This window comes from Microtus pennsylvanicus, chromosome 8 (assembly GCF_037038515.1).
Source record: "Microtus pennsylvanicus isolate mMicPen1 chromosome 8, mMicPen1.hap1, whole genome shotgun sequence".
NCBI classification, from domain to species: Eukaryota; Metazoa; Chordata; class Mammalia; order Rodentia; family Cricetidae; genus Microtus; species Microtus pennsylvanicus.
Genome location: NC_134586.1, coordinates 12,345,605 through 12,373,013, shown reverse-complemented (window position 1 = coordinate 12,373,013; position 27,409 = coordinate 12,345,605). Strand labels below are relative to the sequence as shown.

General features: G+C 45.7%; 1 pseudogene; it reads right to left on the bottom strand.

Moving 5' to 3' along the window:
- Window positions 1-8,620: 8,620 nt before the first annotated feature.
- On the bottom strand, window positions 8,621-18,010 carry LOC142855743 (small nuclear ribonucleoprotein-associated protein N pseudogene; annotated as a pseudogene).
- Between the last annotated feature and the right edge of the window lie 9,399 nt (window positions 18,011-27,409).

The window sequence follows — 27,409 nt, the reverse complement described above, 5'->3', positions numbered from 1 at the left end:
CAACCAATCACAGTGATGTATACACAGAGTGTAAAAGAATCTTCCATGTGTGCATGTGTATATAGTAGGTAGAGGGAGTCAGTGAGAGAGAGAGGGGCCAACTCAGAAAGACATGATAAGGTCTTTCTGTTTATGAAGATGAAAGACACTCGCAAATCGAGAGATAGTACCACCTCTGGATACTGGAATGAATGAGGTAGGAAGTAGGCCCTCTTCTGAAGGGTAGTCATGCTGACACACTCTGACTTGAGCCCCTTGGAACTCTTTTCTAGCTTCTGAACTTCCAGAATGAAAAGTATATAATTTCCATTCTTCTTTTTTTAAAAAAAAACAACAAAAAACCTTCCCCCTCATGTGTGTATGTGTGGGGGGCACATACCCACCACAGCGCATATGAAGGGGACAAAGGATAACTTCTGTTGGTTTTACCTTCTGCCATGTTTGTAACAGACACACTTTGTTGTTTGCCACTGTGTACGCCAGAATATCTGTCCTGCGAGCTTCCAGCGATCCCACCTCCTATTTCATCATGGGAGTGCTGGGATTACAGATGCCTGCAGATGTGGCCTGCTTTTTGTAGGCTCCAGGTTTGTGATGCAATCTCATTACTGAGCCACCTTCCCAGCCCCGAAATTTCATTCTTACAAGTCACGGAGCCCACGGTAACTTGTGAGAGAAGCCTTGGGAAACTATGGCAAAACCAGCTGTGTTGTTGAGCTGTTTAATTGTGGCAGGGCTGCGACGGAGCCCAGGCCTTGCACATGCTAGAAGAGCACGCTCTAGTGAACTCGTGCTTCACTGCACGCTGACGCGCCTTTTGCATTTCACTCTCAAATGACAGCACTTAACTCAAGCCTTCATTTTACATGTGGATGCAATAGATTCTTCACAGTGACTAAGGGGATATGATCACAAACTATGAGTCAGCAGGCCTTAAATTCTAGTCTGTCTCTGCTACTGATGAACTTGTGACTCAGGAAGCCTCTCTGCCAGCCTTCTTTATCCTCCACTTTACAGACACACACACACACACACACACACACACACACACACACACACACTCAGAAACGGAGAGGAGTGAACTAGGTGATTTTGCAGCTTGCAGCTTGTTTAGGCCTACTGTGCAATTCCTCTGTTCCACACTTTCTCACATTGTCAGTCCAGCCAGCACAGCAGCCCAGAACTCTTTAAGACCTGCTTGATTAAGCCGCACACTTACAGAGAAACTTGGGTTAGATTTTCATTGTGTAGGCATGAATTAAGTCCTTCTTTGAGACATTTTACAAATGCTAGTGCCCTGAATCTCTGCAACGCTTCTTCTTTGGCAGCCTTCCCTTTACATTCTGCAACATTTCTGCTCATTCCTTCCTTAGACAAGGACTGCTGGACCCCTCCTCTTCCTCTCCCATTCCTACTTAGTTACCAGGTTCCTGTTTTTTCTATGAGGGACCCAGCACCCTTCCTTGTGATTGCTCCTCTCTGCCCCCATAAGCGCTGCTAAAGTCTGTCTCAAACCACCATGAGCTTTATACATGATATAAAAATTTCAGTTCAGCGCAAGACTGAGGATGATAGAGGGCAATAAGACATAAATAAAAGAAAAAAATGGGTTTAAATCCATCAACTTCTCCTTTTAAGTTTCTTGAGGAAGTGGGGAAGTGGGTGTGTTTAGAAACGATACTTCTGGCGTTGTTTCTAATGAGTGTGTATTGTGTCTCCCCATGTGTGAGTCCAGATGACAGAGCTGGATGGGTTTAATTATTCCTGTCACTTGGGAAAACAGTGACGACCTGGCGAGCAATGTCACTCTCTTGCTCAGGACTGTGACAAAGGAGAATGACCTTAACATACCAAGTCCAAGTTTGACTGCCATGATTCAGGAAGACCTGAAATACTTAAGAAATGTTTCATCAGTGAGCTCATTAAAAGACTACTGGAACTCAGTATACGTTAGCCCAATTATCCCTCAGTGCTGGCCCAGGTAGACTCTCATCTAATCTTTCCCATTCCTTGGCCCCCAAAGCTTTTCTAGCAATGCTCTTTGCATGTGCCAAAGATGACTCATAATTCTCTATTGCCTCTGAGATTTCTTTGCTTTCTTGGAGGAATTTCCTCCTACCAGTGGTCTAATGCATCATTGCAAACTGGACAATCACAGTTGTATGTCCAGGGTGATTAACTTCAGCCAGTTCAGTGAGGGAGTGACCTTCATCTAATTCAAGAAGAAAGATGGTTCCTCGCCCCCAAAACTAGCCTTGGGGAACTCCATGTATTAGGCAAGCACTCTGCCACTCCGCTATATCCCTCATTCCATGATGGGCTGTTTCTCAAGAACATATATATATATATATATATATATATATATATATATATATATATATATATATATACACACACACACACACACACACACACACACACACACACATACATATTGTAATTTAGAAATTAAATCCACCTGGAGCTTCATGACAAATTCTGAGGCTATCTTTGTTAATCACCATCCTTGCTTGGCTTCTCTCTTTTAAAACAAAGTCTCACGATATATATATATATATACTTTGTCTGGCCTGGAACTTGCTGTAGAGACCAAGCTGGCCTTGAACTCGCAAAGATCCACCTGTCTCTGCCTCCTGAGTGCTGGGGTTAAATGCACACGGTGCCACGATCAACCTTGGTTAAATTCTTCGCTGGACACGCTGAAAAAAACCGTCTGTTTGGTCAGTATATTAGTTTTGGCTATAGCAGCACATACAGGGGAATGCCACAGTTTGCCTCTGTGTTCTGAAATCTGAAGGATTTCCGTACGGTCAACTCACACTCCTGTACTCCCTCAGGCTAACAGCTGTGCTGTCAAATGGCGCTAGTCTGAGCCTGAGATCATGATTTTCATCCCAAGACAACCTTGAGTGCCCAGTCTCAGGAACCAGACCCTCTGTCAGCAACTCTCTCTCCTTGAGACTCTAACCTGATTAATTCTTAGCAATCGTTATGTATAGCAAAATGTTGGATTTTCTTCTGTTTGTTATTCTCTGCGTGTAGCTTTCTCTCCTCTAGTCCCCCCCCCACCCCACATACTTCCCTAAATCCAGTTCCACATACAAACCATTGTGCTGTCCTAGAATCCAAATGCCATTTTCTTTGACTTGCCAGTGACATATTTTTTTCTAACGTGACTCGGCAAAGGCATTGTATTAGAAGCAGCATGCCTTTCTGTCCTTACTCTGCGGCATATTTTCATTCTCCCTCAGAGATTGTGTAGTTTTCTCATAAATTCCTCCCTTTACCCAACGTTTTTCTTTTCCACGCAGACCATACAGCCTTATGACATGATGAACCCAGGGACAAAGTGACCGCTTCAGCTTTTTCAAACTAGTGTTGTATCCTTTACCTGATATTCAGGGACAGTTGTTTACACAAAATAGAAGCACATAGTCAATAAATAGACGCACATAGCCAATCCTCTCCTTCCCCCATGCGTCCTGTGCAGATTCACTTGAAGCCTGACGTATTTAGAAATTAACGGCCTCAGCGCAGCAACTGTCTCCTGCTTCCCAACTTCGTCCCGACCTTTCTCCCTCTCTCCTGGCAAGTTCCTAATTATATTCCTCGCTATCGGAAACCACTGTGGCTGGTTACTGAGCTCCCCATTACCGGGGATAGCGTGCAGACATGCTGGCTAACCGTAATGAGCACCACTGGAATCTGGAGAACAACGAGGCATGTCTATTAATGTACCACATCATCTCATTTGAGGTAGAGAACGAGCCTTCTGGGGTCACCTGGTAGACCCTTTCATCTAGGAATTCTCGGTCCTGTTCTCAGTCACTCATCCCCCCCCCTAATAAATACACTGTCTTTCTCTGGCTTGAGAAAGCACAGGCAATGATGGCTCCTTACAAACTCTCATATAACTGGGTCTTGATTTTTTTTTTTTTAAGTCAGGGTGTCTTTGTATAACAGTCCTGGCTGTCCTGGAACTCACTTTGTAGACCAAGCTGGCCTTGAACTCATTAAGATCCACCACCTGCTTCTGCCTCCCAAGTTCTGGGATTAAAGGCATGTGCCACCACTGCCCAGCTGGATCTCAAAAATCTTTATCTTTCCTTTTTCTGAATATCTCACAAAGCAAAATTCCCATGCACAGCCATGCTGTGAAGAACGAGCTGGGTGTGGCAGTGCATGCCTGCAATTCCTGCAGTCAGCCGACACAGACGAGGAGATGACGGCAAGTTCTGGGCCAGCATGGGTAACGTAGACAGGGCCAGGCCAGCCAGGGGCTACAAGACATGGAGGAAAAGAGAAATGAAATGAAAAAAGGAAAAAGAAAAGAAAAGAAAGAAAAGAAAACTGGAACTAAAGTCGGAAATAGAGATTAAAAGGCAGACAGCTGTCTTCTCCTTTGATGACTATGTAACAGCTGTCTGGAAACCCAGAGTCATGAAGCCTTTGCTCAGGGAGACCCCAAGATACATACTGACCCACACAAAACTATGTCCTTAAGCTTTTATGGGGCAAAAAGCACCCTGAACTGGGAATTCATACTTTGAGGAAACTGCTTGGTAATTCAAGGAGAGACTGAGTGCGGCCTTTAGGGGAGCAGTATGGTTCCTGAGTGCTGCCTTTAGGGGAGCAATATGGTTCCTGAGTGCGGCCTTTAGGGGAGCAGTATGGTTCCTGAGTGCGGCCTTTAGGGGAGCAATATGGTTCCTGAGTGCGGCCTTTAGGGGAGCAGTATGGTTCCTGAGTGCTGCCTTTAGGGGAGCAATATGGTTCCTGAGTGCGGCCTTTAGGGGAGCAGTATGGTTCCTGAGTGCAGCCTTTAGGGGAGCAGTATGGTTCCTGAGTGCGGCCTTTAGGGGAGCAGTATGGTTCCTGGGATGCAGGCAAAATCTGGGAAGTGCAGGAGGATTAAACATGATGCTGGCAGCAACAGAAGATGCAGCAACAGCGAGCAAGAAAGTGAAAAAGGAAGAGGCTAAAACACATACAGGGCTAACACCAGTGGTGCCTCTGATGGAGTGAGGCAGCCGAAAACCAAGTTCCTTAACCGGGACAGGCCAGCTGCTCCAGACTCCCGGAGAAACCCTGCACTGTCGTGCAGGCCATAGTGAAAAGGCGAGGCTCTTGCAGTTTCTCCTGGGCTGGTTGTTAGGGTTTTGTTTGCAGTAAGTGACCTTGGAGAGATGAGGTAATATCTTCCTCTGGACCAGGAACAACCTCGTCACCGTGGCCTCTGAAAGTGACAAGTTCTCCAAACCCAGTGTTCCTCCTCCGGAGAGCGTGTTCATCCGCCTCTCCTCCCGGTGTCACCCCGTAGAATCTGAGCTTTGTAGAAAACTGGCAGGAGCACACAGGAAACCCACGCTGCCTGCTGTGTCCGAGCAGTGAAGCCCTGGTCTCTGACTCAAGCCGGGGATCTTTCGCCAGAATCTGTGACTCCATAACGGGGTCACTCTGCTAAAACAGGAGTACAGTCCCAAGCTCCTCCGAGTCCCTGGCAGCTCTGCCCTCAGCAACCAGAGTAGTGCTCGACAAAGAAAGGCCTTTTTATGTGCTGAAAAAGTTCCTTACTTTCTAAAACATATTTAAGGACTAAGAGAGAGGTATATCAAGTTTGGGTAAGCACTTGCCTTGCAAGCTGGGACCTAAGTCCAATACCCAAGTCTCAGTCTCTCTCTCTCCCTCCCTCCCTCCCTCCCTCCCTCTTTCTCCCTTCCTCCCTCCCCCACCTCTCTCTCTCTCTCTCTCTCTCTCTCTCTCTCTCTCTCTCTCACACACACACACACACGCACACACACACACAGAGAGAGAGAGAGAGACAGAGAGAGAGAGAGCAGAGAGAGAGAGACAGAGAGAGAGAGAGAGAAAGAGAGAGAGAGAGAGAGAGAGAGAGAGAGAGAGAGAGAGAGAGAGAGAGCCAGATGGTTCATATGTTAATCCCAGTGCTGGGAGAGGAATATGAGACACTGGGCTCACTGAGGCTCACTGGCCAAAACCACATTGTGATTTACGGGCTAGTGAGAGACCCCCTCCAAAAAAAAATCAAAGTGAAAGTTGACATCTGGACTACACATACATAGGCACACACACAATTTTAGTTTATCTTAGTTTACTGTTTATTTCATTTATCAGTACTACATTGGTCAATGCGTACTTTTTGAATCATAAGACCAATTGTTAAATTACTGATCAAAAGCTTTTCATTGCTTAAATAAAACAGAATTAATGGGACTTCTGTTACATTTCCCTAATACTAATTACGAAATATTCATCAAATCATGTCCCTCAGTTGGTATATAATATGTAAGAAATTTCTCAGGCTATACCTTTAATTCAAGGCCTTGGAAGGTAGAAGCAGGAGAATCATGAATTCAAGGCTAGTTTTGGTTTTATAGCTAGTCTGAGGATTGTCTGGACTATTTGAGGTTGTCTCAAAAACAAATATAAAAACAAAAGCGAGAGGTTGGAGAGAAGGCCCAGGGATTAAGAGCACATATGGCTTTTGCAGAGGACCCTAGCTCAGTCCCCAGCACCCGGGTCACAACTGCATGGAACTCTAGCTCCAATGTGATCCACCACCCCTTCCGGTCTCCGAGAGCATATGCTTCCACATGCCCATTACCCTAGTCCCACTCCGCATATACATATAAGTTTTAGATAATAAAAATAAAGACCCCCAATTATCCAACTCTTAACTGCATTATATTTCTTGTTTTCGTTTACTGGGTAATAGCAACACTCGTCATATCTCACAGACAGAGACTGTAAATGAGCAATGTCTTGAAGAACCCTGAGTACTTGCTTCCCAAATTGTGAGGAAAACTTAGTTTTGTCTGAGATTTGTGTCTGTAAATGCCAGTAAGAGCAATTTGCTCTGTTAGGGAACACGGCTTTGGGATTTAGACTAGAATGGACATTACAATCTCTCCCTTATAAATTAATGTCCCGGAAAGCTTTTACGTTATTCGCATTACTACATTTGGCTGAAAAAGAAAAAAAGATCCCTGAGAAAAAGAATAAGTACTGAGAAGTGTGAACACCTAATAACAATGCAAGACTTTCTGAAAGGGCGGTGCATGTTCTTTGCCACACACAAAAACAGATTTGCCTCTCGCCAGCCCTGGGGCAATAAAATAGTTTAGCTCATCTTTATTCTTTTGAGATTTATTTTTATTTTGTGTGTGTGAATGTTTCGTCTACATGTAAGTTTCTACACCACGTGGGAGTCTGATGCCCACAGAGGCCAGAAGAAGGAATTCGTTCCCCCTGCAACTGGATTTGCAGAAGGTTGTGAACCACCATGTCTGCTGGGAATCCAACCCTGGTCCTCTGGGAGCGCAGCCCGTAAGCACTGAGCCATCTCTCCAATGTCGTCGTTTCTTAAAGCATGCTATGCCATAGCTGGCCACACCCCGGTCAGCATCCTTTCCACACTTACCTTGAGTCAGTCCCTTCCTTACTGATGGACTGAAGGTCTTTGGTACTCTGATCCTGACGGTAGAAATTCTTTCTCCTTCTCCTCACCCTCCTCTGCAGTGCCAGGTTCAAAGCTATGGCTTCACCAATGCGATGCAAGTGCTCTACCACTGAGCTAAACTCCCAGCTCCGCATTCGTTAGCGTCGACTCACTGTACGGAGTGATGGTGTCATAATGACATTTCCATTCAGGAATGATGTGCTTTGAACACACTCATGTCTGCCACCTTCTCCTGTCCCCCAGCTCTCTTCTTCTCCCAAACAGTCCCCCTCCTAGTTAGTGTGTTAATCCCACGGCTCGAGAATAAGACCACTGCCACAATTTAAAGCCAAATTTGAAGTAAGCTTTAACTAAATGCTGGCCGGGTGGATATGCTCCAGCCAGCTCCATCTCTGGGTTTCCAGAAGATGGCCCTGAATCACGATTTACAGTGGCTTAAGTAGTTCCCACCAGGTCCAATCAGAAACAAGCATACATACTGACATATTTCCTGCCTGTGCACCAGTGCACATGGGTCAAACAAATTTGTTTCAGGGAGTGAAACACGCGGCTTGTTGTGCCCCTTAGGGGAAGGCAGCTCATGCATGTGCACAAATGAAAAAGCTTACTTTAATTAATTGCCTGCTTTAATTAATTTGGCCATGATGATTTCTTTCTCCTCCCATGATGGTCTTTCTCCTCCCATAGTTGGGATTAACACTAACACTACATCACTGAGAAAAACCTTGAACTCTGTTCCTCCTTCCTCCACCTCCTAGCTTCTAAAGGGAGTTTTGACTTCTCTGATGCCTACGAATTTGGAATACTTCTTTTCCTTTTTTTTTTGTTTCTAAGACTGGCTTTCTCTGTTTTGCCTATTTTTCAATTGTTCTATGTATTTATTAGCTATAATTAATGCAGTAAGAAGGCTCAAAAAACTTTCAGGCTACACAGTTTTCCAAGACACCTTGCAGGGAAATGGAAGGCTGCTATTTATCAGCCATATCTTAGAGTCTTGGTGAGACCTCCTAGGGGAGGGAGGCCTCTAATTCCTGGTGAAGGGGGTCGCATTCCCAGAGGGGGCACGCCTGTAAGTGTCCTTCAGGCAGGGGAAAGGTCAATGGGTGGCCCATGGGTGAGCTCATGCCAAGTGGAGGAGCCCTAACTCCTGGAGGTGGGGTTGCTTTGCCTATATGTGGAGGTGGAGTCCCATATCCCAGTGGGTACTGGGTGGGGGCTCCAGCAACGCTGGCAGTGACAGCAACGACACCAGCTGCCACAAGGCTTCTTCCCTGCTGGGATGGTCCTCCAGCTCCTCAGACAGGGCCTGCTAATCCATCCACTAGCTGGTACTCCTCTGCCATCTGCCCTCCAAACCCCAGGGCCACCTGCAGCGCCAGCAAGTGGCACACGAGCAATGCCAGTGTTTTTAGGAGGAGGACCCTCCACATTCATGAATACCAAGTTCTCTCCATGTGACAAGACCAGACCCCAAACCTGTTTTTCTTCATGGTCTGGCTGTTTAGCATGTTTGATCTTCCTGAATTCAGCACAATCTCAGAGGACCAGATTCTTCTGCTCGTCAAAAGCCTTAAGGTGCCAGTGAAGATTCCTCCATCTTGCAGGCTACATCTCATTCCCTAGCCGATTGCGGCAGCATCTTGCTACTCTCACCCACAGTCCTGATTGCTGCTCCACCGCAGCCAATTCAGCAGTAAAATCCCAAGATCCCTAATACTTGGGGAGAGCTAGAAATAAAGGTATAATGCAGGTTCTCTTAGACACAATGTAAGCTTGAGTGCAGCTTCATGGACCACAGACGGGTTCTGTTTTCCTTGATTTCTACCACCTTGATGGTCCAATACTGTTTAATCACTTCGTGGTATCCCAGCTAAGAAAGCCTGTCTCAGTCCTGCCTGGAAATCCACTCCCAGGAACTTGGTGCTGCTGCTGCTGCTGCTGCTGCTGCTGCTGCTGCTGCTGCTGCTGCTGCTGCTGCTGCTGCTGCTGCTGCTGAGACTGTTACCCGTACAGGCGACACCCTGGGTTGCTCAGTGAGGGTGTCCTGTGTTTGACCTAGACTTCCGCCTCTGGCACGGGCTCTTCAGTAGTTCTCTGGAGTAAGTGATCCTTTGCTCGCTGCATTGTGTTGCAAATCACTCCTCAGCACCACACGTCAGACATTTCCTTTTCTGTCTGTTTTCATGGCTGTCCTGGAACTTGCTCTGTAGACCAGGCTGGCCTCTAACTCAGAGATCCACCTGCTTCTATCTCTGGAGTGCTGGGATTAAAGGTGTGTGTCACCCCGTGCCTGGCTAATATTTTTCTATGATTATTAGTCATTTGTACTTTATCTTTTGACCATCTCTCATTTTATTCACCCATTTGTTGATTGGGCTATTTGAGGGGATGATTTTGTAGTCTAGATATTAATCTCCTGTCAGATATCTAGCAAAGGTTGAACCCCTTCTGTAAACCATTTCTTCACTCTGCAACTGTTTGCTTCCCGCACTGAAGCTTTTCATTTCATACATTCCATGTTTTTAGGCCTTGCTACTCTTCCCTAAGTATTAGGATCCTTTACAGAAAGTCCTTGCCTGTCCCAGTATCCAGAAGCAAAACTAAAACCATACTTCATGCAACACTATAGGAAAGTGTTAATGTTTTATTTAAATATTAAAAGTAGGATTGAGTTTACAAGGTCAAAGGAACGAGGAAATTAAAGGGCAGAACTAAGAGGAACAAAGCATCAAAGAAAACCAAAGGGTGTATTCCAGACAGACCGGATTAAGGAGCTGGACTTTTTATTTGTTTCGTCTTGGGGTTTTTGGTTGTTGCTGTTTTTGAGACAGGGACTCTTATAACCCAGGCTGGCCTTAAACTTGTACCTTAGCCGTGGACTCCTGCTCCTCCTGCTTCGACCTTCTGAGATCAGGGAGACAAATGCCACCTGTGCTGAAGAGAGTGGTTTGTATGCTTAGGTCTGTTTTGTTTCCAGCCTCTTACTCAATACAAGTAAACACATTTAATCCGCACTATCTTCACACTCAATGAATCCGAACATGGGTGAAAAGGGGGAGTTTGGAGATGGAGAGTAAAATAATTATACAGTAAACTTGAATGGACAATAACTTTGCGCAAAGGCAATTTTGGCACAGATGTGATGCTTGTGGTGATGGTGTTGGGTGTGTTGTTGATGATGGTGGTGGTGGTGATGGTGGTTATGGTGGTGATGGTGGGGGGGTGGAGGTGGTGGTTGTGGTATGGTGATGGTGATGATGGTGGTTGTGGTAATGGGGGTGGAGGTTGTGTAGTGGTATTGGTGGTGGTGATGTGGTATTGTTGGTGGTGATGTGGTATTGGTGGTGATGATGGTAATGGTGGTAGTGGTGGTGATGGTGGTGGTGGTGGTGGTGGTGGTAATGGTGGTGGAGGTGGTGGTGATGATGTGGTGGAGATGGTGGTGATGGGGGTGAAGGTGGTGGTTATAAATGACTCCTCACTCTGCATCTGCAGACAGGATAAACAAGAGGTCATGAGTAACTAAATAGTCCAACAACAGTTCTCGAAAGTGTATCTGAATATACACTAGGTGAACTCTGACCTCCTAGCTAATATCCCTGCCTATCATTTGAAGACTCTGAGGATTTAGGATTCTGTGTCGGTCCACAGGTCCTGTTAACGGCAGTCCTCTTCCATGGGGTCCTGAAGAATGAAGTATGGTGGGTTTTTCTATGCCAAGTGACCAGTCTCCTCATCTCAACATTATCCAGATGCTGCCACAGTTGCCAAGGTTACACCTTTTCCAATCCCTCTTCCTGTTGCTGCTGCTCCTCCTCACACTATACCACTGGTGTTCTGATCCCCTCGAGTGGATCTGGGGTCCTGCACCACTGGTGTTCTGTTCCCCTCGAGTGGATCTGGGGTCCTGTACCACTGGTGTTCTGATCCTCATGAGTGGATCTGGGGTGCTGCACCACTGGTGTTCTGTTCCCCTCGAGTAGATATGGGGTCCTGTACCACTGGTGTTCTGATCCTCATGAGTGGATCTGGGGTGCTGCACCACTGATGTTCTGACCCTCATGAGTGGATCTGGGGTGCTGCACCACTGATGTTCTGACCCTCATGAGTGGATCTGGGGTGCTGCACCACTGATGTTCTGACCCTCATGAGTGGATCTGGGGTGCTGCACCACTGATGTTCTGACCCTCATGAGTGGATCTGGGGTGCTGCACCACTGGTGCTCTGATCCCCACAAGTGGAGCCTGGGCCATGGGTTGCATCAAGTCAACTGTGTGACTATTGTTTGACAGACAAACAGACAGGGTGCAGGGATATTACAGTGTTCAGGAAGGTAAAGGGAAATGTGTTTTCAATAAAGTAGAATTTGCCTGGAGCTTTGCAAAAGGGTAGGGAAAGTAGATTTTGAAAGGCAGGGAAGTTTTGTAAAGTAAAGCTTTGTGAGCTTGAATAGAAATGTCAGCTACGGAATTACAAAATGTGTTAGCGAGTGACACAATAGAGCTGTTTCACAGGTGATGAGGATTCCTGCAAAGGACCGGTGACATGTTTTGTCTTGCAGCTAACTATTTCTTCCCATTTCATGACAGCAAGGGGAGAACTGACACCTACAATAGCCTTTTGTGAAGCTGGAACACTTCCTCGTCCTCCCCGTTGAAGGAGTTGAGTGAGGGTTGTCTTCAGTGTACACTGAGCGTTCTCTTGGCTCTTTGCATGGCTCTCACACAGTGAGGGGCACACGTTTAACTAGAGGAGTCAACACAGGTACATTTATCATAGCAGTTTAGGATTCTGTGGGTGCAGCTAATGCCCTGGCTCTGGAAGCCAGCGAGAGTGTCGTTGGTCCATGTAGCCTTAGTGGGAATGACACAATGCCATGTGCTTTGGAAAGCGTACTTCCAGATTGGCAGTGTTACATAGCAGGATCCAGTCTTTTTCCTTTCCACTGGCACTTTCTGTTCCAAAGATGGCTGGTTCTGTTCTATCATGATGTGCAAACATAGGCTCCAACCAACAGAGTTCGAAGACTGAAACCTCCAGAACTGTGAGCCAGGACAGAACTTTTCATGTCATAAGTTCATCATCCCAGGCATTTGTCTCAGTAGCAGAAAGGCAACTAACCCCAAATGCCTTCACTAAGATGTAGGCTCAGGCTGACATACACATTGGCAAATCGAGTCTGAGCTGGTTTTCGACATTTGATGGAGGAGGGTCATCTGTCTATGTGTTACTTTCATTGGTTAATAAAGAAACTGTCTTGGCCCTTCGATGGGACAGAAAATTAGGTAGGCAGAGTAAACAGAACAGAATGCTGGGAGGAAGAAGGCAGGGATCCAGACGCCATGGAGCCAGACGCCAGGTCAGACATGCTCAGTCTTCCCCAGTAAGCCACCACCTCGTGGTGCTACACAGATTATTAGAAATGGGTTAATCAAGATATGACAGTTAGCCAAGAAGGGGCTAGACATAATGGGCCAGGCAGTGTTTAAATGAATACAGTTTGTGTGTTGTTATTCCAGGGCTAAGCTAGCCATGCAGGAGCTGGGAGGAACGAAAAGCAGGCTTGCTCGTGTCCTCTCTACAGACATTCTTGCCCTGTAGGCTTCTCTGGGTGGTGTACAACCTTCAACAACAAACAAAGAAGCCCTCTAGTTCAGCAGTCTAGCTAGATTAGAAGTGAATGTGAAAATGGCTTCACCTTTTTCTCCAGTCTGACAGGAGACTACAGACAGAGTCCAAAGACAGCGAGCCCATTGGCTGATGCATTGGGAAGTAAGCCTGGCTTCCCTCCTTCCCCCATGCCTCTTTCCTGCTGTTTCCTTGAAATTGCATTACTTGTAGCCTTGAGTGTTTAAAAAAAGAAGATCAAGGCCATTTATTTAATGTCACAATCAATATGATCCCAGGGCTATGTACAGGATGGATTCTTGGTAGGCAGTGCCTGTGATGGCTTCCAGGGGCTTGGGGAGAATTTATGAGCATGGTTCTTTCTTCAGTTATGCAGGAAACACATTCACGATGAACTAAACAGCTGAAGAGAAGTGTAGTTCCCTATTTTAAGCTCACAAGATGAAATTGTTTACTAGACAAAGAATTTATAGCTGGGAGAAACAGACTCCTACTCTCAAGAATGTCTAACTAGATTTCACCTCACTCGCAATAGCTTATAAAAAAATGGTATTAAGAATGCTGCAAAATGGTAAGGTCATAAATGAATGAATTACAGCCCTCAATTACTGACTTTTTCAACTAATAATATTGCCCCATATGATATAATGCCAGTTATAGATAGCCACTTAAGATGCTTTCTTCCATCCCGTATAGGGAAATGTGACTTTGCAGATAGGTTATTCAAATAGAATGGAGCCGTGTGTAAACCGTGATTTCTCCTCACAGATCTGTTGTAGAAATCAAAAGAAACTTGGTATCAGAGTGCCTCAGAACAGACTCACTTCAAAGACAAGATGAAATATTCTACACTGTGTGTCATTCTCGAAATAATGGGAAGTTTATGTTCTATATCTTTGCCTCTATGTTTATTGCAACTACATGTTAAGCTAGCTACGCCTTTTTGAGGGTTGTAAAAAGTTTGTTTATTTATTTATTTGGAGGGGGGTTCAAGATAGGGTTTCTCTGTGTAGCTTTGGAGATTATCCTGGAACTAGCTCTTGTAGACCAGGCTGGCCTTGAACTCACAGAGATCCACTTGCCTCTGCCTCCCAAATGCTGGGATTAAAGGCATGCGACAGAACCAACCAGCCCAATATTTTTGTTAAACAGAAAAAAAAAAAACCCTAGAAAATTAGAGACTGGATAAACAGATTTTCCATGATATAACCACACCTCATGTGTCATTGCTTTTTGTATGTGTTATGTAGACAGTGCAATCTCTGTGTCCCCCAAGACCTTCTAGAGTACTGAAGCCCAGGGTGCCTCACAATGATTAGAGTGTCCAGTGTGCTCATCCTCGCTAGTAAACAACCTTCATTGTGTGCCCCTTTCTGTCTTGTAAACAGACAAGGATCTGTGTAAAGCAAACCCACGTTCAAACTATTATCCAAGCCTGAGTGTTTCTCCAGCACTCGCTTCTCCAGGACATACTACTAACACAACACCACCTGGGGCCATTATAGGAAGCCCTTCCCCATCAGTCCTTCCTTCTTTGAATTCTCATATTTCAATCTGGCAAGATAGTAAGATAGTTCCCTGGGCAAGGGCCCTTGGTACCAAGTCTGATGACCTGAGTTCATTTTCTGGACCCACACGGTGGAAGGAGAATTGACTCCCACAATAACTGGCCTCACACGCACACACATGGACTAAATTAGCATCATAAAAAGAGATGTTGTGGACTTTCATATCTCTTAGATAACTAATAGACAACTAATTTTGATACCCTCTTATGCCATATTAGATTATGCCTGTCTAATATATATGAGCCTTTGTTGCCCTAGCAACTTTGAAACCCCGGAATAGGAAATGAAGCTTTTCTCATTTTTCTCTCATACCATTGGAGTAGAATGAAACAGAGAATTGTTAATTTAATTCAGTAAATTTGAGTCACCTTCCTTCCAACATACAGACTGGAACAATTCCCAAAGTCTTTCTTCTGCCACCGCAGACATAAATACAGACCATGCGGTTACAAACTGCTGTTGATTACCCCCTACCGTAGTCTACCATTGAACCTCAGCTACAGAATGAGACATATAATTAAAATGTGTCACAGGAGACCTAATTAACATTCGCTTTCCTCAAGAGTCCTATTAGCAGATGGGAAATTAAGTGTTTGAAAAGTGTAATTGGCATAATGATGAGAGAGCACGGAAAAACTGCACTCACTGCCCCACCAAGTGCATGGAGAGGATATAGCCACGCCTCCTATGAATAGGCCACGCCTCCTATGAATAGGCTACTCCAAATCCTCACAGGTTTAGGCCCTGACAAATCCTCTCATGGATGGACCCTTTCAAACTCCACATGGATAGATGTTACCAAAACCGTAGGCTCCCAATGGTGATACCACAAGTGTACGCACATATCTAGCTTCCTGGGCAGATAATATCAATTACATCTCAACATAGCTGTTAGAAAAAATATATCATGAAAAGAAAATTACAAAAAGACACGTAAGCTTAACAGTAGATTAAATAAATAGGTGGATAATCGATATCGCATTCATCAGGAAGGAAACAAACAGTGGTAGAAATAACGCCTAAGGGTATGCCTAGCTCTGGTTCCCATGAGGCCATTCACTCCAGCACAATCATGCATTTCATGAAGAAGGAAACGAGGCTAGGGAAAGTTAAGTTGCAGTAGATGCAGGACACAGTTAGGGTTCAGCCTCAGATGAATCTGCTCCGGGATTTGAGGAACGCTGTCTTAACCACTGAGTGACATTTTGGTGGACTCTCCTGCCCAAATTGTACCCCTGATGTTACCTCCAGGCAAATGTTCTAGTCGCTGAACTCTTTTGTTGGTGATGGTGGAGGTGGTGGTTTTTGGTGTTTTGAGATAGGGTTTCTCTGTGTAATAGCTCTGACAGTCCTGGAACTTGCCCTGTAGATCGGCCTGGCCTGGAACTCACAGAGATCCACCTGCCTCTGTCTCCCAAGGGATGGGATTAAAAGTGTGTGCCACCAACACTGCCTGGCCCCTGAACTCTTAAAAGAAAATACTTAATTTTTCAATTCTTCCATAATACTAAGCAGAGAGTTATTGTGGCAGACACATCATAACATGACCTTCAGCCACTGTTCGAAACTCTGCTTTTTTTGCATGAGATGAAAACGTGACTTCCCCTGACCCTGCAGAACTCTTGCGATTAGACGACACCAGGTAAAAGATCCAGTCTTAGCAGATTCTGGATTTGGAGGATTCTCTTGCTGGCCTTCACAGTGAAGCAACTACTCTTGGAACATCTACTTAGCAGGGATGGATGGGAGTTTCCCATCTATCAGCTAACACAAGGCAATGCCTTCAATTGCATAGCCAGAAAGAAATGGATCCGGTCTAATCTACATGGGAAGTAGAAAAAGATAAAATCTCCAGAGTAAAATGGGAGCGTGGGGACCTTGGGAGAGGGTTGAAGGGGAGGGGAGAGGAAGGGAGGGGATCAGAGAAAAAGGTAGAGCTCAATAAAAATCATTTTTAAAAAAAGCAAAAAAGCAATGGATCCTGAAAACATTCTTTGGTTTTTTGAGGCAGGGTTTCTGTGTAGTTTTGGAGCCTGTCTTGGAACTAGCTCTTGTAGGCCAGGCTGACCTCGAACTCATAAAGATTCTCCTGTCTCTGCCTCCTGAGCGCTGGAATTAAAGGCAGGGCCACCACCTCCTGACTTGGAACCTGTTAACATTCTTTGTGAGCTTGGAAGCTATTCTTCTTCGGTCTGTACGAGAACACAACCTCCCTGGTACCCTGGAGACCTGCGGGTCTACGGCAAAGATGTTCAAGGGTGGTCCCAACAGTCCTGTCCTCTGGTATCCATACGTCTCTCAGTCATTCTATCAAGCACTAATCCAGGTACCATTATGAAGTCATTTTGCAGATGCAAATATGATCTAAATGAGTTGACATTAAGATACTGAGGGCATTCTAGTTAGCCTGTCCAATTAGGTGAGCCTGTAAAGGGACTGACCTTCCCTGAGAGACATGAAGTGGGAGGAATACTGGACCAAAGTGGTAACTGCCATTACTGCCTGCAAAGTAGAGGGGGCTCTGACAAGAAATGTAGGAAGTTATATGAGGCCAGGACGAATGTCAGCAAAGGAAAGCAGACCTGAGCCCCCGACCAGGCCCCTCTCACATCTCAGGCTGGCCTGACCTCAGATTCACTATGGAGGCCAGAATGACCCTGATTTTTAGCCTGTCCTGTCTCCCTCACTCCCTTAGTTCTGGTATTACAGGTAGGCACTACTATACTTGGCTTTATAGGGTGCTGGGATGAAACCGAGATTTTTGTACACATTAGGTAAGCACACTGAGTTACACCCCAGCCAATTTTCCTGATACACATTCTGAACTCACACTGTAAACTAGGCTGGCCCCCAGACCCTGATCCTCTTACCTCAGCCTCTCAATTGCTAGGATAACAAAATGTACCGCATGCCTAGTCCAGGCCTCATTTCTTTCTTTCTTTCTTTTTTTTTTTTTTTTGATTTTTCGAGACAGGGTTTCTCTGTGGCTTTGGAGCCTGTCCTGGAACTAGCTCTGTAGACCAGGCTGGTCTCGAACTCACAGAGATCCGCCTACCTCTGCCTCCCGAGTGCTGGGATTAAAGGCATGCGCCACCATCGCCCGGCAGGCCTCATTTCTTTTACAGACATTTTAGATTACATCTTTGCACGCATGTGTACGCACGTGTGTGTGTGTGTGTGTGTGTGTGTGTGTGTGTGTGTGTGTAGACACTTGTCTTTGAGCATGGCACAGCCCGCATGCGAAGGTCAGAAATCTACCTTCCACAATACGGATCTCAGGGATCAAGTTTAGGTAGTCAGGTTTGGTGACAAACGCCTTCATGTGATAAGCCATCATGCTAGCAGTCAAACCTCATCTCTCCAATCACTAGATTCTGCTGAGGAAAGGACCTAAGGCAAACCCCTTGGTTTTTGCTACATAAAGCCCTGAGCAGAGAACCCTCCACAGCAGGCTCAGGGTTTGATGCTACATAAGCAAATATGTAGGCAGTGTTTTGGCTTGCAAAGGTTGTGATAAGCTTTTTGTTGCGCAGCAAGAGAAAATGAAGAAGCCTCTCAAAATGACAGTGGATATAAGACGAGCCAATTAAATAGACATGAAAGGTCCCAGTGTAAAGCTTGAATTGTAGAAGAAGCTAAGCTCTGCTGGGCTCTGCTTACTACCAGTCTGTGAAATACGAAATGGCTTCCATCATCTTCAAACTCATATGTTAAAGTGCTCACCATCCATACACAGGGAAAAGATCCAACACTCAGTAATAATCATCAACAGATATGGAAACCCATGTCTTGGGTATTTATAAAAATTCAGGAATTAAAAGAAAAAATCATTAGCACTAATCATTAGCATATCTTAGGAGTGGAAAAAAATTGAAGATACTATTTTAGCGTTTAGGTGACAGAAACTTTCATATTTTCGTGAAATTACTCCCCAGTGTTTCCATTTCTCTGAAGTCCTAGTCTCTCGTATGGTAACACTCAAGGATGCTGAGATCCTGGGAAAGGTTTCAACAATTGCCTCATGACTGACTCATAAACCTTGGCAACTGGGGATTGTTTGTCGAGAGATGTGTTAAGATGATCACTGCACGGAGAGTCCAAACACTTAAATTTTGGCCCATTTCACCGATAATTCCAGCGTCAGCTCCAGGGTTTGGGCATGATTACAGTGTACGTGCATGCTGCTTGTGACTTAGGAGTTCTCTTGTTCTCTAGAGTGTTTCACTGACACCATTCAAGATCTGTTTGTCTGACCTCAGAGATTGAGTCCCATTATTTCAGGAAAAACAAAACTTAAAACAGCGGCATGGGTTTTTTTGTGGGGGTGGGGGTGGTGTGATGGGGGTGCTGGTGGGGGGGGTGGTGATGGTGGTGGTGGTAATGGTGATGGAGGTGGCGGTGGTGGTGGTGGTGATGGTGGTGATGGTGGTGGTGGTGATGGAGGGGGTGGTGGTGGTGATGGTGGTGATGGTGATGGAGGTGGCAGCGGTGGTGGTGGTGATGGTGGTGATGGTGGTGGAGGGGGTGGTGATGGTGGTGATGGTGATGGTGGTGGAGGGGGTGGTGGTGGTGATGGTGGTGATGGTGGTGGAGGGGGTGGTGATGGTGATGGTGGTGGAGGGGGTGGTGGTGGTGATGGTGGTGATGGTGATGGAGGTGGTGGTGGTGGTGATGGTGGTGATGGTGATGGTGGTGATGGTGGTGGAGGGGGTGGTGATGGTGATGGTGGTGATGGTGGTGGAGGGGGTGGTGGTGGTGATACATGTGGAGACCAGAAGTCACACTCAGGTGTTTCCCTGGGTATGTTCCACCTTACTTTGCTGAGCCGGGGTATCTTGCTTGACCTGGATTCAGCAATTTTATGAGGCTAGCTGGCCAATGAGTCCCAGGGTTTTGCCTGTCTCCTCCTCTCCTACTTGGACTACGAGTCTGTGCTTTTCTTCACACGGGTTCTTGGGGTGGGACTCAGGTCCCTCTTGCCAGCTGTGAGACTAATGACTGAATGCCCCCGCCTCTCACACGCGTGCTTGCTGTCTGCTTTGTTGCCCTGATCCTTTCTCCCACGGATGACATGTGAAATGCGTGCATGTCAGTTCATCACAGAAAGAGATGGCTCAGAGGTTGAGTGCCTTCTGCTCTTTCAGATGGCATAGTTTCTGACCCATGGTCCCTGTCATAAGGCTTACAAGTGCCTGTATACCCAGCTCCAGAGGCTCCAATGCCCTCTTCTGGTCTCAACCTGCGCACATATGGCACACACACGCATGCACACATGCATGCACACACACACATATAAAAACAAATCTAAAAAATAGTTTTGAAAGTAATGAAAGACTTGGTGAACCCAGATTTGAACAGTGACGGGACATTTGGGTGGCACCGAAGATGTCTTATATAGGAAAGAATTCTCTTCCATTTGCAACAGGTTTTAACAATGAACAAAGAGTCTCCATCCATCAAGTGTATGCCAATGAGAGGTAGAGAAAGGTAGCATGTTCCGGAATTTCAAGTCTTATAAAAAATTATTTATGACCTTCTTGGAGGTAAACGTAAACATCCTTTATGAAATAGATTTTGGGACCAATGAGCGATTAATGCTGGTTATTAGCTTATCATAACTCTTATTTTTTTCTTTTTTAAGGAAGGGTCTTGTGTAGTCAGGTTGGCTCAGCTTCTCTGTGTCCCTCAATGTAGCCGCTAACTCCTGAGCCAGCTGTGACTACTGAGTGCTGGGGTTATAGGTGTGGGCTAGCTCTCAAGTATCCAGGGGCGAGCCTGGACTCCCTTCTCTTTCCTCGTCTGCTAAGTCAGTCGCTGGGTCCTGGGTCTCAGGTTTCCTGACACTTCCCAGAGCCCTGCCACCGTCCCGCTCCTCTTCATGCCTGTTGCTTTGGCTTCAGGACAAATACTAATGGGGTCTTGTCTGAGACACCGAATGGAGGAACAGCCTCCCCATTGCTCTCCCTGCCCCCGCCATCCAAACATCTCCCAAGCTCCAGCCAGTCTCCTGTCAGCACACTGATCTAAAATACAAGCCTTATCTTGTCGTTCCCTTGAGTGGCTTCCCACTGCTTAAAAATAAAACCCAAGCTCCTCGGCGAGGCATGCGAAGCCTTCTGGTACGTGCAAGCCCCGCTCGCCCCTTGTCCCAGTGTTCTGACTCCGGGTTGTACTTCTTACCCTTTGATGGCTTTCCCATATGCTCCGCTCTCAGCCCACGTTGCTATTTCTTTCTCCCCCTGCTCAACTTCAATTGCCTGCTCTAGCCATCCCCTTTCGCTAACCCATCCATATTCCCAAATCACTGGGAAGACAGAAAGCTACATCAACATGGAGGCTTACCTCTGAGGATGCATCCCAGTGAAGTCCAGTGGAGGGGCAACAACTGGTTCAATCTGCGTGTGGAGCATGCCAGCGATGCGTGTACTCTCACAGGCATTTGGAGAAGGCAAAGAATACTGCAGTTAGAGCCCTTGTGTCCTAACAGTGTTCGTGTGTGTGTGTGTGTGTGTGTGTGTATGTGTGTATGTATGTATATGTGGAGGTCAAAGGTTGGCATCAGATGTGTTGCTCTCTTGCCCTCTGCCTTATTTTTAAAATGTTTTTGTTTTGTGTATGTATGTATGTATGTACGTATCTGTCTGTGTGCATATGAATATGTGGACATCATAGGACAGCTTGTGGGAGTGGATTTCCTCTTTCTACCATGCAAGTCTTGGGGATCGAACTTGGGTCACCGGGCTTGGCAGGAAGCACGTTCCCTTGCACTGAGTCATCTAATCGACCTTCCGTATTATTTTCTGATGCAGGGTCCTTCACTGAAGCTAGTGCCTGCCATTTGGCTAGGCTGGCTGGCCGTCAAATGCTAGGGTCTGCCTGCCTCTACCCACTAGTTAGGGTTACAGTTGTCATTCGCCTTGTTACATGGGTACCGGGGTTCTGAACTCAGGTCCTCGGTTTTTTGCAGCAGGGAATTTGCTGACTGAACTAACAACTGGCCACTCTCTTTTTTCGTTTTGTTTTGAAGCAGGATATCATGCAGCCCGGGCTTCAAACTCTCTCTGTAGCAGAGGATGACGGTGACCTTCTGACTTCCTGCTCCTCCCCGTGGGTACTGAGACCGCAGACGGTGCCATCACACCAGGTCAATGCAATGGTGGGGATGGAAGCCAGGATTCCGTGTACGCTAAGCCAGCACTCTACCAAATGAGCTACATCTTCAGCCCCTCTTTTTCTTAGCAAATAAGTAATAAAAATTCTTAAATGTATGTATATATATATATATTTGTCATATATACATATATGTATATAAAACAAAGTTGTTGTTTAGTTTATTTTTAACACTTAAGTGTATCAATAATATGACCGGTTATTTGTGACAGCATGGTATATCCTGTATAAGTTTTATAATGTGCACATTTCCTTCCTTAATGTTTTGTTCTGGACATACTCTTTAGCAGCTACTGGCTTTGTGTAGAAGTTAAAAATTTGTCCACCTTTGCTATTGTGGTTTGTAGTTTTTCCATGTGTCTGTGTGTGTGTGTCCATGTGTGTGCCTGTGTCCGTGTATGTGTGTGTCTGTGTCCGTGTATGTGTGTGTGTCCATGTGTGTGTCTGTGTGTGTGTCCATGTGTGTATATGTCCATGTGTGTGTCTGTGTCCGTGTATGTGTGTGTGTCCATGTGTCTGTGTGTGTGTCCACATGTGTGTCCATGTGTGTGCCTGTGTTAGTGTCCATGTGTGTGTCTGTGTCCGTGTATGTGTGTGTGTGTCCATGTGTCTGTGTGTGTGTCCACGTGTGTCCATGTGTGTATATGTCCATGTGTGTGTCTGTGTCCGTGTATGTGTGTGTGTGTCCATGTGTCTGTGTGTGTGTGTCCATGTGTCTGTGTGTGTGTGTCCATGTGTCTGTGTGTGTGTGTGTCCATGTGTGTGCCTGTGTTAGTGTCCATGTGTGTGTCCATGTGTGTAAATGTCCATGTGTGTGTCTGTGTCCGTGTATGTGTGTGTGTGTACTTTGTGTACTTTAGCGTTTTACTTTTTTGTCTGAGACAAAGTCTCACTCTGAAATCCAAGCTGGCCTCAGAGTCACCATGCATCCAACCGGCTTTGAACTTTTGTTCCTCCTGCCTCAGCCTCCCAAGTTCTGAGATAACACATATACCCCCCCCACCCCGTACACACACACATCCAGATTCTTGTTCTTAACAACATATTACTCCTGTATATACTTTGTCTGTATAATAATTCTGCCAGGTTCTTTGTGGCAGACTGGAGTAGCCCTTGCTTTACTCTGTGACCTGAACCCCAGTACCTAGAGCGTGTGCCCGGCCACTGTCTGCTTTTGTCAGAATTGCTCTCAGGGCATGGCATGGCCTCTACCATCTCCAAACCTGAACAGCAGAACAACAGTCTTTGCCTGAAGACTCCCACACGACAGGCTGAGTTAACATTCCCTTGTAGACCGAACAGGAGAGAGCTTACAGCCACTCCCCCACTCCCCGTGCACAGATGCACAGAATCCTGCCCCTGCTGCATGCGGCTGGGCAGGCCGGGTTGCTTGGGGATACAGGAGATGGAAGCTTGACTGAGAGGGGCATTCCACCTATGCAGCTTCTGTGCGGTTGTCCTGTGTGCTGAAATGAAACCTGCTGCTGCAGCTGATGGGGGTCGCCCGTGCTCCTCAACTTTTCACCTAGACGCTTGAATGCGAGCCTGATTAACTCGCGGGTTTACCAAGCTGGACTTGGGTAGAATTATTGCTTTGATCTGACATCCATGCCCCTCTGAGGTGAACAGACACTTGTTCATGTCTCCAGGAAAAGTCACCACAAATAGCCAGTGCCAACTGAACATTTCTTTGACACTTACAACCATTAGCCTTTTTTTGTGGTTAATGGTTAAAAGTTTGCATATGTAAAGTGGAGGCCTCCCAGGTGCCAACAGTCCTTGATATTTACATGAATCAACACCCCCGCCCGCCACACACACACATACACACATACACACACACACACACACACACACACACAAACCCAATTTCACTAAGTCTGAAAACTTAGTGCTTCCATAACAAAAGTTTCATTAAAAACACTATTTTATAGGCTAGCAAATATCATCTACTAGTTTTCCAGCTAAGAGATTTGGGGGAAATCCCAAAGCAACATTTGCACTAGGCTGCAGAGGCCCCGGGGTGGGGTGTGTGTGTGGGGGGGTGTTAAACAGCATTGACTAGAAAAATTAAAAGCCGGTCCGCGAGGCAATTTCATGAAGGTGGAAAAGTTCAGGGAATAATTGTGCAGTTGCTATAGCTCAGGGAGACTACAGTGTGTATAAAAAGAATTTTGAGAGGTAAAATTGAAAAGCTCCCTTGGAGTCAGGCCACAGAGGTCTTTGCATATAGAAGGCTATGAAAGTTTATTTTGTTAAAAGGAGTGGAGCTGCTGGAGGATTTTTTTTTCTTTTTAAGAACAGAAATAACACAACCAAAGCCACCCTTCAAAACAGATTAACTTGGCGACAACATTTTAAGTGGATTAGAGAGGGAGGGGTGGAGGAGGAGGATGTCAGTGGCTAGGTCAGCAGTGCAGATAATGTAGCCTAAAAGGAATGAGAAGGGAAACAGAGCAGTAACACCAAAAGCCCTGGGAAGGAGCAGAGGGGAAGAGAGAGGCTGGGTCAATAGGATTCGTTAGTTATTTGGGCCTGGAAGCCAAAGGAGGAAAAGGAAACCATTTGCTTGTATGTGAGAGAAGGGACAGATGGAGGTTGTTTCTCTTTGGAATGAATTCCTGAAGGTGAAGCGTGAAGAGGTGGTCAAGACAAGCTCTAAGCTGGGGGGCAGAAACGAAGAAGAGGACAGGCTGGGAGGTGCTTACTTGGTCGCTGTGTCAGACATTAGAATGTGCCCGACACACTTCAGAGTATAGGGCAAATTATGAACTGAAGGTCTGGAGTATTGACTCTAAACTCACCTTGTATACCTTACAGTCTACGCACCCTACAGTCTACACACCCTACAGTCTACGCACCCTACAGCTCTGCACCCTACAGTCTATGCAGCCTACAGCTCCAACCCTACAGCTCCAACCCTACAGCTCCGCACCCTACAATCTATGCAGCCTACAGCTCCAACCCTACAGTTCCAACCCTACAGCTCTGTACCCTACAGCTCCGTACCCTACAATCTATGCAGCCTACAGCTCCAACCCTACAGTTCCAACCCTACAGCTCTGTACCCTACAGCTCCGTACCCTACAGCTCTGCACCCTACAGCTCTGCACCCTACAGGCTATGCTATGCACTCCACAGTTTATGCACCCTACAGCTTCTTCTTGCCAATGACTAGCTGCATTGGAAACTCCAGGGCTGGCTGCTTCTGCAAAGTTCTTTCTTGGTCAAATTTGGCTCCTCCCTGGTCTCTGTTGACCCTCCTGTGGAGAGCTCTGCACTCTGGAAGGCTTCCGGACAACCTTCCTTCTCTACCCTTTCCACCAGAGATCAGGCTTGTGCCATACTCTACCCTACCACCCATCCTCTCTAAACACAGTTCTTCCATCTCGCTCCCACAGCCCTTTACTCCTGTCAGGACAGAGCACCGAGATTAACAAACACGAGAGAAGGCGAGGTCAGTACTGCCTGTGTTGTTCTGTACAGTCAGAGTCAGTGTTCAGTATAAACCTTAAATCCTTAAAACCCCTTTAAATTATTGAACTTGGTCATAAATTAGAAAATTATGTTAGTAGGTTGCATCTTAAAAGTGAGTTCATTCTGCTTTAATAATTTTAGATGGAAATGTGGGACTGGTTATAAGACATTCTTGTGAGTGGTTATATTTAACCTCCAGTAAACATCCCTCAGTTAAGAGACAGAGTAACCTACAATGCAATGCAAAATCTCGGGTCACGGGCTGGAGAGATGGCTCAGCGGTTAAGAGCACTGACTGCTCTTCCAGAGGACCCGGGTTCAATTCCCAGCACCCACATGGCAGCTCACAACTGTCTGAAAATGCAGTTCCATGAGAACTGACACCTTCACACCAATGAACATAAAGTTAAATAAATCATTAAAAAAGGAATCTCAGGTCACAAAGACCATCCTTTAATGCTTCTCTGGATGTTGAATGATGTGGGCACAGTTACATTGTTCTCCAGCACTCACCAAGCACTTCATGAGCAACTTCTGAGCAACATTACAGATTCTAATGGCTGACAATCAGTTCTGACAACCTGTTTATTTAGTAAAGAAGCAAATTAGTAAAACCAATAGTATCAACAAAACCCACTATTGGACTGACCACTGATCATGTAAATTCCAATAAATTTAGCAAACACTGAAAGTCCCTTATATAGGTATATATGTGTGTATATATACACACATCTATGTATAAACACATATCTATGTTTTTGTTTTGTTTGTTAGTTTTTTGAGACAAGGTTTCTCTGTAGTTTTGGTGCCTGTCCTGGAACAAGCTCTTGTAGACCAGACTGGCCTCAAACTCACAGAGATCCACCTGCCTCTGCATCCTGAATGCTGGGATTAAAAGCATGCGCTACCACCGCCTGGCATATCTATGTTTATATATATAAAAGATTCGTTTATTATGTATACAGTGTACTGTGTGCATGTTTGCCTACACAAGAAGGCATCAGATCTCATTATAGATGGTTGTGAGCCACCACATTGTTACTGGGAATTGAACTCAGGATTTCCAGAAAACCGGTTAGTGTTCTTAACCTCTTAGCCATCTCTCCAGCCCCTGAAAGTCCTTTGGTTTCTATTATTCTGTTGTTTGAAAAAAAAATAGATGCTCCCAAAATGCTTAGATTAGGGGCTGGAACTGGGCTCAGCAGGTAAAGCACCTGCTGTATAAGCATGGGGACTTAAGTCTGGATCCCTTGCACCTCTATAAAAAGCTGGCGCAGTGGCACACATTTGGAACCCCATGGCAGAGACAGGTTGATCCCAGGGGCTAGCAGGGCAGCCAGTCTAGCAACATGCCAAGTTCCAGGTTCATCAAGAAACACTGTCTCAAGAGCTAAGGTGGGCCGGGCAATGGTGCCACAGGCCTTTAATCGCAGCCCAGAGGCAGGCAGATCTCTGTAAATTCAAGGCCAGCCTGGTCTACAAAACAAGTTCCAGGACAGTTCGGAGTGTTTCATAGAGAAACCCTGCCTCAGAAAAAACAGCAAACAAAACAAAACAAACAAAAACTAGGGTGACAAGCCAAAGGGGACGACACCAGCACCCGTATCAATATCCAGTAGAATTCTGATTTCCAGTACACACTCACACAAATACAGCTTACAACCAACAAAATAAAATGACTTAATCTACATAGTAATTAAGTTGTCGCCTGAATCATTTATACAATTGTGGTTTCCAGTTTGTTGACATTAGTTTTCTAAAACACCAATAAGAAGTGAGATTGCTGTTTCCTTTGCTTACTCTGTGGTAGGCTACTCTTTAGAGGAAAGAATCTAACTTTAAGGAAACACTGCACAGAGAACTCATTACTGAGTAGACTTATTCCCCCACAACCTTAGGAATCGCTTGCTTTCTCTCATGTAAGGCTATGCTTTAGAAATCCAATGTGTCATTAATTCTGCCTCCATCGGATGCCTTTTGACTCAAGAGACTAAGAGTGTTAGCAGAAACATCTGCAGATCTTTGGAATGTCAGCCAGTAACGTGGAGTTTCCTTCAGCAGAAAAATAAAAAACCACGGGCGAGGA